At 31.8% G+C, this 19,011-nt stretch overlaps 4 protein-coding genes across 6 annotated transcripts in view; 3 read left to right on the top strand and 1 right to left on the bottom strand.

The window, feature by feature from the left end:
- LOC134841892 (dnaJ homolog subfamily B member 6-like) overlaps nt 1–19,011 on the top strand; it is a 463,167-nt gene that overhangs the window by 170,152 nt on the left and 274,004 nt on the right. The window contains exon 1 of one of the 2 annotated variants that reach the window (XM_063857958.1): nt 1,449–1,460. The exons of the other annotated variant lie outside the window; for it this stretch is intronic. The gene's annotated coding sequence lies outside the window, so the exon portion shown is untranslated. Of the gene's footprint in view, nt 1–1,448; nt 1,461–19,011 lie in introns of those variants that run through there. 2 annotated transcript variants of the gene reach the window in all.
- Nucleotides 1–19,011, top strand: part of LOC134841887 (E3 ubiquitin-protein ligase NEDD4-like) — a 378,569-nt gene that overhangs the window by 170,153 nt on the left and 189,405 nt on the right. The window lies entirely within an intron of this gene.
- LOC134841889 (leucine-rich repeat-containing protein 45-like) overlaps nt 1–19,011 on the bottom strand; it is a 449,626-nt gene that overhangs the window by 296,499 nt on the left and 134,116 nt on the right. The window lies entirely within an intron of this gene.
- LOC134841891 (endophilin-A-like) overlaps nt 1–19,011 on the top strand; it is a 259,814-nt gene that overhangs the window by 170,153 nt on the left and 70,650 nt on the right. The gene's annotated exons all lie outside the window — the stretch shown is intronic.

Genomic DNA, 19,011 nt, shown 5'->3' with positions numbered 1-19,011 from the left:
GTGAAATAAGCCCCAACAAGCACTTAGTCTGTGATGCTCCAACAATGAAAAAAAACGCACCTTAAAAACCAAATTTCTTTAAGTGGAATAGAGTATATCTTTAGAAAAAAGCAACCAGAATTTTCCTGTGTAAAAAATTCCTGAAAAAAAAGCGTGAAATATACAATTAAAAAAAGTTCACCCTTGATTGCTGAAAAATTCAATTTTCTTTTTTTCTGAATGTTTTGCTGGCACGGGAAAATTCGTCAATTGAATTTTGCCTGTGCCATCAAAACACTGAAAAAAAAGAAAACTGAATTTTTCAGCAATCAAGGGTGAACTTTTTTAATTGTATATTTCACGCTTTTTTTCAGGAATTTTTACACAGGAAAATTCTGGTTGCTTTTTTCTAAAGATATACTAAAGAGTTTATTAAGGAGGAATTTTTTTTAATAGTTCTAGATCATCACTGAGTTTCAAAATGGCTGCATAATTTTAGGGACCGGAAAAATTAATTGCTAGGTAACTAGAAAACTAGGGCAGTTCCAATTAGAATTCAAGCATGAGGCGGGAAAAAACTCCAAGCTCTGACGGTTCATCGAGAGCGCGAACTAACACAGACGCACATTTTGAAACAGGAAAAACGCCGTTTCTTGGGTAATATCTGAGACCAGGCTTTAAAAATATATATCAAAGAAATACAAGATGGGCAAACAAAACTGAGAGACATGAAAATGACAAAAAGCTGGGTTAAAAAAAACACAAAAAAGGCAAATGACTGAAGCTTCAAAAGAATCTCTTGAAACTCTGGGTTGACAAAAAAACTTCTATTTGAAAACGGCTTACTGATTGAAAAGGAACTAACAAAAAAGTACCTGACAAATCAAATAGTGGTAAGTCAAGCATTCATGAAGGAAAAGCTCAACTTGATCAATGAAACTTGAAACTTGTGAACAATTTGAGTTTGATAACAAAAGTTTCCAATCAGCATATGAACAATTTTACTGGCCTGAAGAAACAGGGGATTGAAAAGATTGGGCTGATAACTCATTATAGCGATCGATGACGACAATCATCATAAAATTGATTCTGCTTATGTAATTAATTGCGATGCAAGAAAATTTTCCTTCATCAAGATTTTTGTTTTTAATTTGGGTAGATACTTTTAATTTGGCGAAACAATAGAGCACATAAAAAAAGTATCTTTGAGCAAAAATTAGCAGCTGCCCTGAAATAAAATAGGCAAACGTTAATTTCAAAGCTGGGAGCTATTGTTGAAAGCAGCTTTTACAAGTATAACTCAGATGCTGTTGTTAACTGCTCTTAAGACAAGTACTTGGCGGGATGAGGCAACCTATTTGCAAGAGAATCAAAACCAACAGAAACCAACAAGTTTGCATGAGAATTGAAAACAAAATCAAAATAAGTCAAAGTTTTTGATTTGGGAGAAGAAATGAATTTAAGATAAGAAACTTATTAAAAGAGAAAAGACATCGGTTTTTTCGGTAATATCTGGGAACAGACGCTAAAACAACAAATCATAGAGAAACAGAGTAGGCAAGTAAAATTGAGAGGCATAAAACAGCCAAAAATGGCCTACTGAAATGAAAAGAGCTAACAAAAAATACCTGACCAATCAGAAATCTTATTTAAAAACTCTTAGCAAAACATGAATTGTTGCCGGATAAATTGCAAGATCGCCAAGTAAGACAAAAAACATACTTCGAAAGAAGACACTTTAGAACAAAGTATAACATGCAGGTCTAAAACCCGATTCGTTCAAGTCGACAAACAAAAGAATTGGAGTCAATCGAAAAAAAAATGGACAACACACAGACAAAAGAAATTTTAATGGAATAGTTTTGTCATTGCAGACGAAAATTAAAAAACAATTTCGCTAAAATAATTTAAAGGAAATCCAAAAATGAAAAAAAAACTCAAAAAAAGCGAGTTAAACAGAAGCGGTTATGCAAAAATAAGTAAAGGGGAAGAACAGTACAATTATTCTTGATGTGCAGTTACTGTATGCGATTTCAACAGTGGAACCTCCAACCCTAGCCACTCCCAAGACAAAATTCACGCGCCGATGCAGACGTAGAAACCCAGCCGTCCTTGCTGGCAAGTACCGTTCGGTGTAATGCGACCTTTAGAGTCAGAAGCATTTAAATATTTTCCAATGATTGGAGAAAAAAAGTTTAAAACGGTACGAGGCTGTAACGTTACCGAATGAAGATGCAAAACCAGAAACAAACAATTCGGTGAACATCATAGTAACAATTATCAAGTTTACCGTCAAACTCAGTAAAAATTCGTGTTCTGAGAAATTTCAGAACAAGCCAAACTTCTTGTAAATCTCAACAATTCGGACTGATCGAAAAACCAACACAACCATTCAAAAAGCACTTTCAAAATAAATGGGAGAGAACCCAAAAAAAATGGGCTAGACATCATCGAACTGGGATCATAGCTTTTCGATCAACAAAGGCTAGGGTGATCAAATACACTTCTTTTTCTCACGTGGCCGTAATGGCTCGTTCTTGATAGATTGCAAGTATGAGATTTCGCAAAGCAAAGTTTATGCAAATGCAACTAACTACGGAAGAAATTTTTTTGAAAAAAATCTTAACAAAACATGAACTGATGCCAAATAAAAGGCACGATTGTCAAATAAGACAAAAAAAATACTTCGATAGAAAATAATTTAGAACAAAGTATAACGTTAAGGTTTAAAACCTAATTCATTCAAATTGACAAATAAAAAAATTGGAGTCAACTTGAAATGAAAAACCAAAAATTTTACCGAAACAATTTTTGACAATGAAGACGAAAAAGTAAAAAAGAGAATACGGTTCACCATAACAATTTGAAGGAAATCAAAAAATGAAAAAAAGGGAGGTAAACAGAAGTGGTTAGGCAAAATTAAGTAAAGGGGAATTTTTCTTAATGCGCAGTTACCATATGCGATTTCAACAGCAAAATATCCAACCCTAGCCATTCTCCCACGACAAAAGTCACAACGACAATGTAGACGTAGAAACCCAGCCATCCTTGATGGCAAGTACCGTTGGATGTAATGCGACCTTTGGAGTGAGAAGCATTTAATTATTTTACTTTGATTGAAAACAAAGCTCAAAATGATACAAGGCTATAACCTTACCAAATCAAGAAGCAAAATCAGAAGCAAACTCTTTGATGAACAATTGATGGCGTATTTTGGCTGCGCTGCAATTCTTGATTATGACAAAAAAATTAAGTTAGATATTAAAATCATCTAGAAATTTGTGTTAAGAACTGTGAATTGATAGAACTAGCATAACTTCATAACAATCTCAAGAAGTCGGAATGATCAATAAAGACCAACACAACCAGAAAAGAAGCAGTGTCAAAATAAATTGGAAAAAACCAGAAAAAACGGGCTAGACATCTTCGAACTGGAATGATAGGTGATCAAATAAACTTTTTTCTCAGGTGGTCGTAAGTTTTCGTTTTTGATAAATTGCGTGTATGAGCCTTCGCAAAGGAAATATTTTGCTATTTCAGCTGACAACCTAAGAAATCTTATGAAAAATCTCAACAAAACTTGAACTGATGCCGGATATTTTGCAAGATTGCCAAGTAAGACCAAAAAAAAATACTTTGAAAGAAAACACTTTGGAACAAAGTCTAACGTTTAGCTCTAAAACCCGATTTGTTCAAGTCGACAAACAACCAAAATTCAAATCAATTTAAAATAGACAACATAGACAACACACAGACAAAAGAAACTTTCACGGAATATTTTTTGTGATTGCAGACGAATAAATAAAAAAAAGCAGAAGAATCACTATAATCATTTGAAAGAAATTAAAAAAAATCAAAAAAGGGAGGTAAACAGAAGCGGTTACGCAAGAAAAAGTAAAGTGGAAGAACAGTAAAATTTTTCTTGATGTGCAGTTACCACATGCGATTTCAACAGTGGAGCCTCCAACCCTGGTCATTCTCCCAAGACAAAAGTCCATAATGCCAATGCAGATGTAAAACCCAGCCTTCCTAGCTGGCAAGTACGATTGGATGTAATGCAACCTTTAGAGTCAGAAGCATATTGATTGGAGAACAAAACTCAAAACGATACGAGGCTGTAACGTTGCCAAATAGTAATTAGAAGTGGCTAGGAAAAAGACCACTATTAAACCCCCTTTTTTCAGTGTGCCGTTGCAATGACCATTTTTCACCCCCAAAAGGATTATATCTCCTACTTTTCTGGGCACACATGTTTTAAGAGGAGTTACAATTGGTCATTTTTTGGACAACCTTTGGAAACGGGAATGGAATTAAGTTTCGCTTGGTGCATGATTTCCCTTCTAAAATTTGGGGGTATTGGCTTGTTTACATGTAAACTGACAAATATATATACTTATTAATTGCAACCCATTGAACCTAATGCAACCAAACTATGTGGTATAAAGGAAAGCACAATATTTTGGCTGCGTAGCTTAATTGTTGGCAGCGGTGAACAATTTTTTGCAAAATTAGGCCAAACGAAGGTAAAAGACATGGAAAAATTATGAAACACTGAATACTTGCTTAAAAATTCCGACATTTACATTTTCCATGTCTACAGGAGACTGAAAAAAAACTTCTTAGTTCTATGAGAAAAAGTTGTTATTACAGAAAAGTTTGAAAGAGCTAAAAAGTTGAAGCTGCTAAAGATCTTGAAAAGTGAGAACACGGCTGAAAGCCAAAAATTCCAATTAAATTTGCTACAGCCTTTTCTAAAATTCGCATGTACCACTTTTTATATTAAAAGAAGAGAACAATTTTCAAGGCTTCTAGAAAACGCTTAGTACGTCTTATTAACTTTGTTGTGCAAACAAATGTTTTGAAACTATCTATCAAAGCGAACCTAAAAACAGGGATAAAACTGTTGTTTATGTGTGAATATATACGACAAAACAGAGTGAATATCGAATAAAGCAGTTGGAAACATAATTGCGACTTTTAAGTAAAGCATTTATTCAAAAAGGGGCAAGCTCAATCGGGGAAGCTGGAACAGAAACTAAACAAGTTATGGAAATAAACTCAAAAATTGATACGATTTTGGGGTTATGGTTTGAACATCCAAATTTTTTGCTTTTTCCTTTTAAGGATTATACAATAAAATAACTGGTTACTTTGATACTAAAAATTGGTCATTTTTTCTCAATAAATTGTAGTTAATGTAAAACTGGTTTTAAAACAGCTTTCCATTCAAAAATGTGGAGCGCTATCAATTTTTATCATAGAATAACAATTTGCTCAACAAATAAACTTTGAGTTTTTTAAACATAAATCTGATGTTTTGATTGTTTCCCTGATCACGCTTTTGCCTCTCTATATCCGGTGGCTTTTAGAACCAACTATATGTTTAAACATCTACAACTGATTGTTTTATTAAGAGTTCGACCGTTCATTCAATAATTGTTTGAGGTGAACCAAACTTTCGTTCTCACGCTCTGATTACTAGTAGGGTCAAAACAAAAAGCCTCATGATATATCCTTTCATTTTTGCATCGATATTTGTCTTCTCTATTAACTAAAAATCTTTTCGAAAAACCGTTAGTTGGTTGAAATTGTAAGATAAAAAGTCATACCCTGTCATCAAAATTTTACCTGACTCTCTGGATTCCATTGTGATGACAGCTGTTTCACACTAAACAAGGCTCTCACACCAAGTTAGCTACAGGAATTTCCGAAATGATGTACGTTCCATTTTGTAGTTTCAGTGCATTTCGATAAATGTCAATTACGTTGCTTTATCGTAAGCTGGAGCGACTAACAAAGACATGTTTCAGTTACTAATATGAAAATTGTTATGATTTTTTGTACTGAGTATATTTGGAAATTTTGCTTTAAGGAAATAAAGTTTTGAGCCTGGATGCAAACCGACTTGCTTTTTATTTCAAAGACAAAAATCGCAAGCATTATAAGCCATTAGCACAAAAAACGTTATCAACTAACTAAATCTTGAACTTAAAAAAAAGGCTACAGACTGTTCATCTGATTACACAATTGCTTCACTTCTCTTAGTTTATAATTTTGATTTAGCAATATGATTTTTCAAATCAAAACAACTGAAAGTTTGTAACTTTTACAGATTGATCAATCATCCTTCAAATAAACAATACCTGTCACTCAAACTTTGCTCATTTACCGTCTTCAGCTCCACCAGCAGCATGTCATTTTCTATCATTCTTGTATTGATTGCGTTTATCTGCACGGTCAATGATTCTCCACAATAAACCATAATTTTCTTCTGATAATTTGACTATTCTTATCATTATCTCTATGTGCAACAGTTCATCAAATACTTTGGACTCCATGCTGTTGCCAGTTGGTATTGATGCTTGCTGTTTCCATCAAAAAAAATTTGTGAAAATTTCAAAATTGCTTTTTCCTGTTAGAATTTATGTACATTTTTTGTGGTCATTGACTGCAGGTGAATTGAAAATAAAATTGATGCTGCATATGCCACTTTTTCAAATTGAAAAGGTCTTACTTAGAAATAATAATATTTAAATAATAAGATTAAATATTTCGAAGACATTTTAAAAAAAAAAATTATCAAGTTGTTTTGCAAATTCAGAAAATGAAAAAGACTATCATTATAGTATCCGGATGATTATTCTAGAATTTATAAAAACACGGTACTAGTCAAGAATAAGAAGAAAGATAAAAAAGATTTGGATTGAGTTACATATACAATTTTAATAAAAATACAATAAACGAATCCACATAAACTCAAACATACAGACTCACATAAAATAAAAAAAAATACTTGTTTACACATAAAACAAAATTACTTTAGCATGAATTGCAAACTTACATGTATACTTACAAAATATAGTCATACATACTTTCCTACATACATACATAGACACATACATACATACATACATACATACACACAACACACACACACATACATACATACATACATACATACATACATACATACATACATACAGACATACGTTCACACAAACACATAAGCAAAAACATACATACAATCAAAAAAACTTACAATCCTTCAAACACACATACATGAATTTAAACATACATAAATACAAAACACAAATTAAAGGTTTTACTTAAAGACATTCATACAGACATACATAAGGTTTACAAATACACATAATTCAAAACAAACCCACATACATGAACACAAATATGCATAGATACACACAAAAATAGATATTTAAATACATCGATACATACATAGATACCCGACATACATACAAAAATTCATACATTCATACAAACATACATATATATATATATATATATATATATATATATATATATATATATATATATATATATAAGTAGAATGCAAACAAATTACCATACATGCATAAATATGTGCATACATACAAACAGAAAGATTAGTCTTACATACTCGCTCACATACTTTTAAACCTACAATCCAAAATACAAAAAAAATTTGAAACACATGCAAAAATTTTACTTAATTTTTCTACTGAGCTATTATATACAACCACATAAAACGCACAAAACAAAATACATTCAGTTCACATTTTCACGACGAACAAATACACACATTTAGACAAAAAGAAATACGCATATCAGACATGCTTTTCAAACTCACATATGAATATGCATAAGTACTTGTCTACAAACTGACATGGTTTGTACTTTTATAAGCACGCAACTACTCATGTGTACACACTTTACTTTTAAACAGACAAACAACCTCAATCATAATCTCGTACAATTTTACAAATAAGCAAGTTTTTAAAACTTTTTAGACTTAAGAATATACACTCATGCAAAAATTATTATTTGTATTCATTCACTCAGTCAAGCGGTTATGCAGTCAAGAGTTATTACTAGCATAAAAACATACAAGTATTCATAAATTTATATTTTCTCAAATGAAGACAAACAAATTGTTTGTATATACATGATTAATTACATAAATACATGCAAAATGCTGTACACTTGTACATAGATACATTCCGTCAAAAATACCCACATACGCACTGCATATATGCGTAAATTTTTACTATGCATTTAGTATCTTGTCAAATGTTTAAGAAAAACTAGAAACAATAGACAAAAATCTTGTTGGGTTTTAGTTATTTTTCATTGTATTTCATTTGGCTTCACTAGCTCATAAGAAAAAAACATTAATTCGGACACATTAACTTGCACACATTCAAGCATACATAAAAAAAATTTACATGTATTTGTTTATAGACAAAATTAAAAATTCACAAAAAAATGTATCCATTGCGTTTTTACGTGTAAATACATACAAATACGGTCAGAAAAATGCAAAGAAAGGCCAGCCGTTAAGTTTCAGCCAAGTCATCTACACAATTTAGCAATTTCTTTTCCTCTTAAAATTAAAAACTGGTGATAAACAGTTCTGTATATGTCTGCTGATCTGCCAAACTAATTTTACAACAGTATCAAACCCAAGCTCAAATTTGAGCAGTGAAGGTGAGAAGCTTTTTTTTAGTGGTCGGAAGAAAAAATCCAGGCTTACTCATTTGCATAGGATGGGAAACTATCAAACTAAAAAGTTGAAAACTTTTGTTGGAGAGTCCGAACAGAGTCAATTTACATATCAAAAAAACTGCTCTCAACTAATTTTTTAGTTTTAACAGAAACTTAAAGACAATGAAAATTTTGGCTCGAAACAATTTTTTAGAGATTGTTTAGAGATTTGTAAGTTTTTTTTTCAAAATGTTTTTCATTCATTTGTTGGATCTGTTGTTTGAAATAACTTTACATGACTTTTAGGCTGCAGTTTAACCGTAGACTAATGTACATTAATCAGATTTGTACATTATAATGCTTTCTCGCTACTCCATCAAAAGTTTCAACATTTTTTTTGTTCAAAAAAATTAAATAGTTTTGAAAAAGCTACCAAACAGAGGTTCAACTGGTTTTTTTTCATGGTTTTGCCCCTTATTTATGCAATACACTGGTTTGAAACAAAGTATCTAACAAAAAAAACTTTTAGCTATGATAAATTTAACGTTAAAAGGTATTTTTGTGAGAAAAAAAAGTTGTTCTAAGCCGATTTTAAAACTTTGTGACATTCAACTAAATTTTTTTCAAGAAAAAAAAAATTTCAGAAAATTTTAAGATTGTGCAAATTAAACAATCCAATCGTCTTTTGTGATGTTGAATTTTCTAGAACGACCATTTTCAGACATGAATTTAACTGAAACACCTTTTTTATATTTTTCAAGATTAAAGAGCAAAAAGAGTTTTGTTGTTTTTTTTTCATTTAACTTAGATTACAATACAAACAGCTAAAGATCAAGTATTGAATTCAACTCAGCTGTCAGAACAAAGCAACATAAAACCCAAAACAGGTTGAAAACTTTTCAAATTGACTCCACGTTTAACAGAAATTGACGCATTCCGATCACTTTTTTCATTTTGGGAGCGACTGTCGTTTCCATTCGGCTCATTTCGGTTGTCTGCCGAATGCACCAAGGGCTCACTGTAAAACTGGTACCTCCAACAAGAGAAACAAGGTCAAATTGATGGCTGCACTCCCAGGCCGACTCGGGAGTCTCAACTTCCTGGAGAGATTCATGATGATTCTACGATAGGGGAACGCGCTCATAAGGAGATGAGTAAGCCCAGATCTTTGATTAGCATAAATTTGGCAGTTTGCGCTGAATCGATGATATAACCTCCGATGATCAAACTTTATCTTTTTTGATGAGCTTTTCACCAAATTTGTGAAAAATTTAGGAATTTGATTGAAAAATATGTGATTTAGAATGATCCAATTATCTTGATTTGAATTCAATTGTTGTCTAATAACGAAAGGAAACCTCTGTGAATAAACTTGTGAAAAACAGTACGTTCACTTAAATATTTTACATACCGTTTCTAAAAAATTGCGGCACCGGAGAGCAAAGATTTAATTGAAACGGGTGAGTTTATGATTCAATTCAATTAAATACGCGTTGTTACTTAAAAATATCATACAAACATCCATAAAATTTTTTTTACATACACACCTACTACATACAAGCATACATAGATTAACAAATATATGAATACCTACATATTTACATGCTTAAATACATCGGTACATAGATAGATACCGACATTAAAACAAAAGTTCATACATTAATACAGAAATAGATAAACACAATAATAAGTAGAATGCAAACAAACTACCATATGTGCATAAGTATATGCATACAAACAAACAGAAAGACATGTAAAAACTTTAACTGATTCTGCTCAAGATTCCGCCTATGATTTAAATGTACGTGTTTATTTTTTACGCGTGTGTTTATAGGTATGTGTAATTGTTTATTTCTATGTATTTTTGTTCAGAAGTGCAACCATAGCTGGAAGTAGAGCCACAAGTTGAACTCAATCTAGTTTTAATTCCAGATTTGTCAAGAACTTCTAGAACATTTTATTAGGTATTGTATCTCTACCATGTTTAAACCAGATACTACAAAGTAACATAAATATGTGTATAAGAGTGTATTGCATGTTGGAAGCTTACACGTAATACGGTTTGCTGGTATTAGAAATGTTATATAAAAAAAGATGTATAACCAAGTTGCTGAAAAAAAGTTTGGAAACAATTTAGGATATTTAATTGCAGTTGGAAACACAATTTAATTTCAAAACCAATGCGAGTTCTTCTTTTCATTTTTCTTCGTTATTCTAGATTCATTTATCAGATGCTAAGTGGGTACAGATTATCAGTCAGCTCTTGTATACGTAAAATTAGGGCATGCAGATAGACGTTGTAATCAAACTTTGGTTGTTTAAGCAAGCATGAATAATGTCTACTTTGTATCTTTTTGGTTAAATACATTTGTATATAATTGTTCATATGCATAAACCCACTGATGTGATCACATTAATGACATCAGAAGTGCGACTATAAGTAGGAAATCAATTCATCTCTTTTTTTTGTTCTTGATTTCTGAATATTTTACCATATACTAAAAATGTACGTGACATAACGTTAAAACGTATTTCTACGCCTACACAGACCTATAGTGTGTAATAAACTTTTACGAAACTACTCATTCATTTCTTAACCTAACTAATCTCATGCGTGCAAATTTAATTAGAAATAAAACACTCCTACAACATACATACACACACAAATTAACAAAAAAAGCATACATACATTACATACATGCATAAATACATCGATACATACTTAGATACCGACATAAATACGATAGTTCATAGATTAATACAAAATAGATAAACACATTAATAAGTAGAGTGCAAACAAACTACCATAAGGAACTTAATTGGAAAATGTGTGACTTAGAGTGATCTAGTGATCCTTATGATTGTTTGAATTCAATTGTTGTCTAATAACGAAAAAAAACCTCCGTGAAACATCCGTGAAGAGTCTTCCGAAAAATAGTACGTTCATGAGCGGAATCACTTAAATAATTTACATACCTTTTTAAAAATTTTGCGGTAACGGAGAGCAAAGATTTAACTGAAACGGGTAAGGTTATGATTCAATTGAAGTAAGTACGCGCCTAGGGTCTTACTTAAAGACATCATGCAAACATCCATTGAACTTTTTTACATACACAGCTACTGTATACATAAACGCATAAATTAACAAAAAAAATGCATACATACATACATACATGCATAAATACATCGATACAAACTTAGATACCGACATAAATACAAAAGTTCATAGATTAATACAAAAATAGATAAATATATAAATAAAAAGAATGCAAACAAACTACCATACATACTTAAGTACAAACAGAAAGATATGTGAAAATTTTAACTGATTCCGCTCAAGATTCCGCTAATGGTATTAATGTACGTGTTTAATTTTTACGCGATGATTCTACGATAGAGGAATCTACTATAGAGGAACGCGCACATAAGGAGATGAGTAAACTCACATCTTTGATTAGCATGAATTTGGCTGTTTGCGCTGAATCGATGATGTAACCTCCGATGATCAAAATTTTATCTTTTCTGATGAGCTTTTCACCAAATTTGTAAAAAAAATTAGTAACCTAATTGGAAAAAGTGTGATGAATCTTTTGAAATCAAGTATCTAACAAAAAAAACTTTTAATTACGGTTAAGTTAACGTTGAAAGTTTTCTTATGAGAAAGATGAGTTGTTTTAAGGTGATGTTCAATACTTTGTGGTGTTCAACTAATTTTTTTTTCAAGTAGAAAAGAAAAATTTTCAGAAAACTTTAAAATTGTGCAAGATAAACAACCCAATCGTCTTTTGTGATTTTGAATTTTCTAGAACGTTCATTTTTCAGACATGAACCTAAACGAAACACCAACTTTTTACAATTTTCAAGATAAAAGAGCAAAAATAGTTTTGTTCTTGTTTGTTCTTTTGAGCTTAGATTACAAAACAATCAGCTAAACATCAAGTTTTGAATTCAACTCAGCTGTCAGAACAAAGCAGCACAAAAGACAAAACAGGTTGAAAACTTTTGATATTGACTCCACGTTTAACAGATATTGACGCATTCAGATTATTTTTTATTTTTGGGAGCAACTGTCGTTTTCATTCGGCTCATTTCGGTTATCTGCCGACTGCACCAAGGGCTCACTGTAAGACTGGTATCTGCAACAAGAGAAACAAGGTCAAATTGATGGCTGCACTCCCAGGCCGACTCGGGACTCTCGATTTCCTGGAGAGATCCATGTTGATTCTACGATAGGGGAACGCGCTCATAAGGAGATGAGTAAACCCAGATTTTTGATTAGCATAATTTTGGCAGTTTGCGCTGAATCAATGATGTAATCTCCAATGATCAAAACTTTATCTTTTCTGATGAGCTTTTCACCAAAATTGTGAATAATTTAGGAACCTGATTGAAAAATTTGTGATTTAGAATGATCATATTATCATTAGTTGAATTCAATTGTTGTCTAATAACGAAAGGAAACCTCCGTGAAGAATCTTGTGAAAAACAGTACGTTTGTGGGCGGAATCACTTAAAATTTTTACAAACCTTTTCTAAAATTTTTGCGGCACCGGAGAGCAAAGATTTAATTGAACCGGGTCAGGTTATGAATCAATTCAAGAAAGTACGGATGTTACTTAAAAAAATCATACAAACCTCCATAATGTTTTTTTACGTACACACCTACTACATACATACATACATACATACATAGATTAACAAAAAATATGCACACATACATATATACATGCATAAATACATCGGTACATAGATAGATACCGACATTAATACAAAAGTTCATACATTAATACAGAAATAGATAAACACAATAATAAGTAGAATGCAAACAAACTACCATATGTGCATAAGTATATGCATACACACAAACAGAAAGATATGTAAAAACTTTAACTGATTCTGCTCAAGATTCCGCCTATGGTTTAAATGTACGTGTTTATTTTTTACGCGTGTGTTTATAGGTATGTGTAATTGTTTATTTCTATGTATTTTTGTTCAGAAGTGCAACCGTAGCTAGAAGTAGAGCCACAAACCGAACTCAATCCAGTTTAACTCGAGATTCGTCAAGAACTTCTAGAACATTTTATTAGGTATTGTATCTCTACCATGTTTAAACCAGATACTACAAAGTAATATAACTTTGCCTATACGAGCATATTGCATTTTGGAAGCTTACACGTTATACAGTTGCTGGTATTGGAAATGTTATGAAAAAAGATGTATAATCATGTTGTTTAAAAAAGGTTTGGAAACAATTTAGGATATTTAATTGCAGTTGGAGATACAACTTAATGTCAAAACCAATGCGAGTTCTTCTTTTTATTTTTCTTCGTTATTCTAGATTGTTTTCATCAGATGCTAAATGGGTACAAATTATCAGTCAGCTCTTGTATACGTAAAATTAGGGCATGTAGATAGACGTTGTAATCAAGACTTGTTTGCTTAAGCAAGCATGAATAATGTCTACTTTGTATCTTTTTGGTTAAATACAATTGTATATAATTATTCATATGCATAAACTTACTGATTTGATCACATTTATGCCATCAGACGTGCGACTTTGAGTAGAAAAACAATTCATCTCTATTTTTTCTGCTCTTGATTTCTGAATATTTTCCGACATACTAAAAATGTACGTGACACAACGTTGAAACGTTTTTCTATGCCTATACAGACCTATAGTGTATAAAAAAATTTTACGAAACAACAACTCTTTTGAAATAAAGTATCTAACAAAAAAAAAATTTAATTACGGTAAAATTAACGTTGAAAATTTTCTTATGAGAAAGATAAATTGTTCTAAGCTGATGTTCAATACTTTGTGATGTTCAACTAATTTTTTTTTCAAGTAGAAAAGAAAAATTTTCAGAAAACTTTAAAATTGTGCAAGATAAACAACCCAATCGTCTTTTGTGATTTTGAATTTTCTAGAACGTTCATTTTTCAGACATGAACCTAAACGAAACACCAACTTTTTACAATTTTCAAGATAAAAGAGCAAAAATAGTTTTGTTCTTGTTTGTTCTTTTGAGCTTAGATTACAAAACAATCAGCTAAACATCAAGTTTTGAATTCAACTCAGCTGTCAGAACAAAGCAGCACAAAAGACAAAACAGGTTGAAAACTTTTGATATTGACTCCACGTTTAACAGATATTGACGCATTCAGATTATTTTTTATTTTTGGGAGCAACTGTCGTTTTCATTCGGCTCATTTCGGTTATCTGCCGACTGCACCAAGGGCTCACTGTAAGACTGGTATCTGCAACAAGAGAAACAAGGTCAAATTGATGGCTGCACTCCCAGGCCGACTCGGGACTCTCGATTTCCTGGAGAGATCCATGTTGATTCTACGATAGGGGAACGCGCTCATAAGGAGATGAGTAAACCCAGATTTTTGATTAGCATAATTTTGGCAGTTTGCGCTGAATCAATGATGTAATCTCCAATGATCAAAACTTTATCTTTTCTGATGAGCTTTTCACCAAAATTGTGAATAATTTAGGAACCTGATTGAAAAATTTGTGATTTAGAATGATCATATTATCATTAGTTGAATTCAATTGTTGTCTAATAACGAAAGGAAACCTCCGTGAAGAATCTTGTGAAAAACAGTACGTTTGTGGGCGGAATCACTTAAAATTTTTACAAACCTTTTCTAAAATTTTTGCGGCACCGGAGAGCAAAGATTTAATTGAACCGGGTCAGGTTATGAATCAATTCAAGAAAGTACGGATGTTACTTAAAAAAATCATACAAACCTCCATAATGTTTTTTTACGTACACACCTACTACATACATACATACATACATACATAGATTAACAAAAAATATGCACACATACATATATACATGCATAAATACATCGGTACATAGATAGATACCGACATTAATACAAAAGTTCATACATTAATACAGAAATAGATAAACACAATAATAAGTAGAATGCAAACAAACTACCATATGTGCATAAGTATATGCATACACACAAACAGAAAGATATGTAAAAACTTTAACTGATTCTGCTCAAGATTCCGCCTATGGTTTAAATGTACGTGTTTATTTTTTACGCGTGTGTTTATAGGTATGTGTAATTGTTTATTTCTATGTATTTTTGTTCAGAAGTGCAACCGTAGCTAGAAGTAGAGCCACAAACCGAACTCAATCCAGTTTAACTCGAGATTCGTCAAGAACTTCTAGAACATTTTATTAGGTATTGTATCTCTACCATGTTTAAACCAGATACTACAAAGTAATATAACTTTGCCTATACGAGCATATTGCATTTTGGAAGCTTACACGTTATACAGTTGCTGGTATTGGAAATGTTATGAAAAAAGATGTATAATCATGTTGTTTAAAAAAGGTTTGGAAACAATTTAGGATATTTAATTGCAGTTGGAGATACAACTTAATGTCAAAACCAATGCGAGTTCTTCTTTTTATTTTTCTTCGTTATTCTAGATTGTTTTCATCAGATGCTAAATGGGTACAAATTATCAGTCAGCTCTTGTATACGTAAAATTAGGGCATGTAGATAGACGTTGTAATCAAGACTTGTTTGCTTAAGCAAGCATGAATAATGTCTACTTTGTATCTTTTTGGTTAAATACAATTGTATATAATTATTCATATGCATAAACTTACTGATTTGATCACATTTATGCCATCAGACGTGCGACTTTGAGTAGAAAAACAATTCATCTCTATTTTTTCTGCTCTTGATTTCTGAATATTTTCCGACATACTAAAAATGTACGTGACACAACGTTGAAACGTTTTTCTATGCCTATACAGACCTATAGTGTATAAAAAAATTTTACGAAACAACAACTCTTTTGAAATAAAGTATCTAACAAAAAAAAAATTTAATTACGGTAAAATTAACGTTGAAAATTTTCTTATGAGAAAGATAAATTGTTCTAAGCTGATGTTCAATACTTTGTGATGTTCAACTAATTTTTTTTTCAAGTAGAAAAGAAAAATTTTCAGAAAACTTTAAAATTGTGCAAGATAAACAACCCAATCGTCTTTTGTGATTTTGAATTTTCTAGAACGTTCATTTTTCAGACATGAACCTAAACGAAACACCAACTTTTTACAATTTTCAAGATTAAAGAGCAAAAATAGTTTTGTTCTTGTTTGTTCTTTTGAACTTAGATTACAAAACAATCAGCTAAACATCAAGTTTTGAATTCAACTCAGCTGTCAGAACAAAGCAGCACAAAACCCAAAACAGGTTGAAAACTTTTGATATTGACTCCACGTTTAACAGAAATTGACGCATTCAGATCATTTTTTACTTTTGGGAGCAACTGTCGTTTTCATTCGGCTCATTTCGGTTATCTGCCGACTGCACCAAGGGCTCACTGTAAGACTGGTATCTGCAACAAGAGAAACAAGGTCAAATTGATGGCTGAACTCCCAGCCGACTTAGGACTCTCGATTTCCTGGAGAGATCCATGTTGATTCTACAATAGGGGAACGCGCTCATAAGGAGATGAGTAAACCCAGATCTTTGATTAGCATAAATTTGGCAGTTTGCGCTGAATCGATGATGTAACCTCCGATGATCAAAACTTTATCTTTTCTGATGAGCTTTTCACCGAATTTGTGACAAATTTAGGAACCTGATTGAAAAATGTGTGATTTAGAATGATCATCTTATCATTGTTTGAATTCAATTGTTGTCTAATAACGAAATAAAACCTCCGTGAAGAATCTTGTGAAAAACAGTACGTTGGCACCGGAAAGCAAAGATTTAATTGAAACGGGTGAGGTTATGAATCAATTCAAGAAAGTACGGATGTTACTTGAAAAAATCATACAACCTCCATAATGTTTTTTTACGTACACACCTACTACATACATACATACATAGATTAACAAAAATATGGACACATACATATATACACATGCATAAATACATCGGTACATAGATAGATACTGACATTAAAACAAAAGTTCATACATTAATACAGAAATAGATAGGTCTAAACTTGTGTGACTTTTTTTTTCATCTCACTTTGCGATTACGCCTGTATTGGTTATTATCTATGCATAAATGAAAAAACTTGTAAAAATGAAAGTGAACTTGACATAAGCCCTGTTTTTCATGAAAAATTTTGCTTGTGTCATCTCAACGTAATTTTTAAATGTACAAAACATGTTTAGTTCATAAATAGTTGCATCTACTTTTTTTCGTTTTGGATAATGGATGCTATGTTTGAGTATTTTTGAAAGAAAATTTCTAATATTTGCTAATGTGTTCAAGTTTTGCATAGGAACCAATGTAAAAGAATCCTACTCTGCAACAAGAGAAACAAGGGTCAAATTGATGGCTGCACTCCCAGGCCGACTCGGGACTCTCGATTTCCTGGAGAGATCCATGTTGATTCTACGATAGGGGAACGCGCTCATAAGGAGATGAGTAAACCCAGATCTTTGATTAGCATAAAATTTGGCAATTTGCGCTGAATCGATGATGTAACCTCCGATGATCAAAACTCTATCTTTTCTGATGAGCTTTTTGCCAATTTTGTGAAAAATTTTAGGAATCTGATTGAAAAATGTGTGATTTAGAATGATCATCTTATCATTTTTTGAATTCAATTGTTGTCTAATAACGAAATAAAACCTCCGTGAAGAATCTTGTGAAAAACAGTACGTTCATGTACAGAATCACTTAAATATTTTACATACCTTTTCTAAAAAATTGCGGAACCGGAGAGCAAAGATTTAATGGAAACGGTGAGGTTATGATTCAATTCAAGTAAATACGCGTCCAGGGTGTTACTTAAAAATATCATACAAACATCCATAAATTTTTTTTACATACACACCTACTACCTACATATATACATGCATAAATACATCGGTACATAGATAGATACCGACATTAATACAAAAGTTCATACATTTATACAAAAATAGATAAATACATTAATAAGTAGAATGCAAGCAAACTACCATACATGCATAAGTATATGCATACACAAACAAAAACTTTAACTAATTCTGCTCAAGATTCCGCGTATGGTTTAAACTGTACGTGTTTATGTTTTACGCGTGTGTTTATAGGTATGTGTAATTGTTTATTTCTATGTATTTTTGTTCAGAATTGCAACCATAGCTAGAAGTAGAGCCACAAATCGAACTCAATCTAGTTTTGATTCCAGATTCGTCAAGAATTTCTACAACATTCTATTAGGTATTGTGTCTCTACCATGTTAAACCAGATACTACAAAGTAATATAATATGTGTATACGAGTGTTTGTTTGCATGTTGGAAGTTTACACGTTGTATGGTTGCTGTATTAGAAATAATATATAAAAAATGATACAAAATAGGAGATTTAATTGCAGTTGGAAATACAATTTAATGTCAAAACCAATGCGAGTTCTTCTTTTTATTTTTCTTCGTTATTCTAGATTGTTTCATCAGATGCTAAGTGAGTGGGTACAGATTATCAGTCAGCTCTTGTATACGTAAAATTAGGGCATGTAGATAGACGTTGTAATCAAGACTTGTTTGTTTAAGCAAGCATGAATAATGTCT

Source organism: Symsagittifera roscoffensis, chromosome 3 (genome assembly GCF_963678635.1).
Source record: "Symsagittifera roscoffensis chromosome 3, txSymRosc1.1, whole genome shotgun sequence".
In the NCBI taxonomy this organism is placed as follows: domain Eukaryota; kingdom Metazoa; phylum Xenacoelomorpha; order Acoela; family Convolutidae; genus Symsagittifera; species Symsagittifera roscoffensis.
This window is presented reverse-complemented; position numbering and strand designations above follow the sequence as displayed.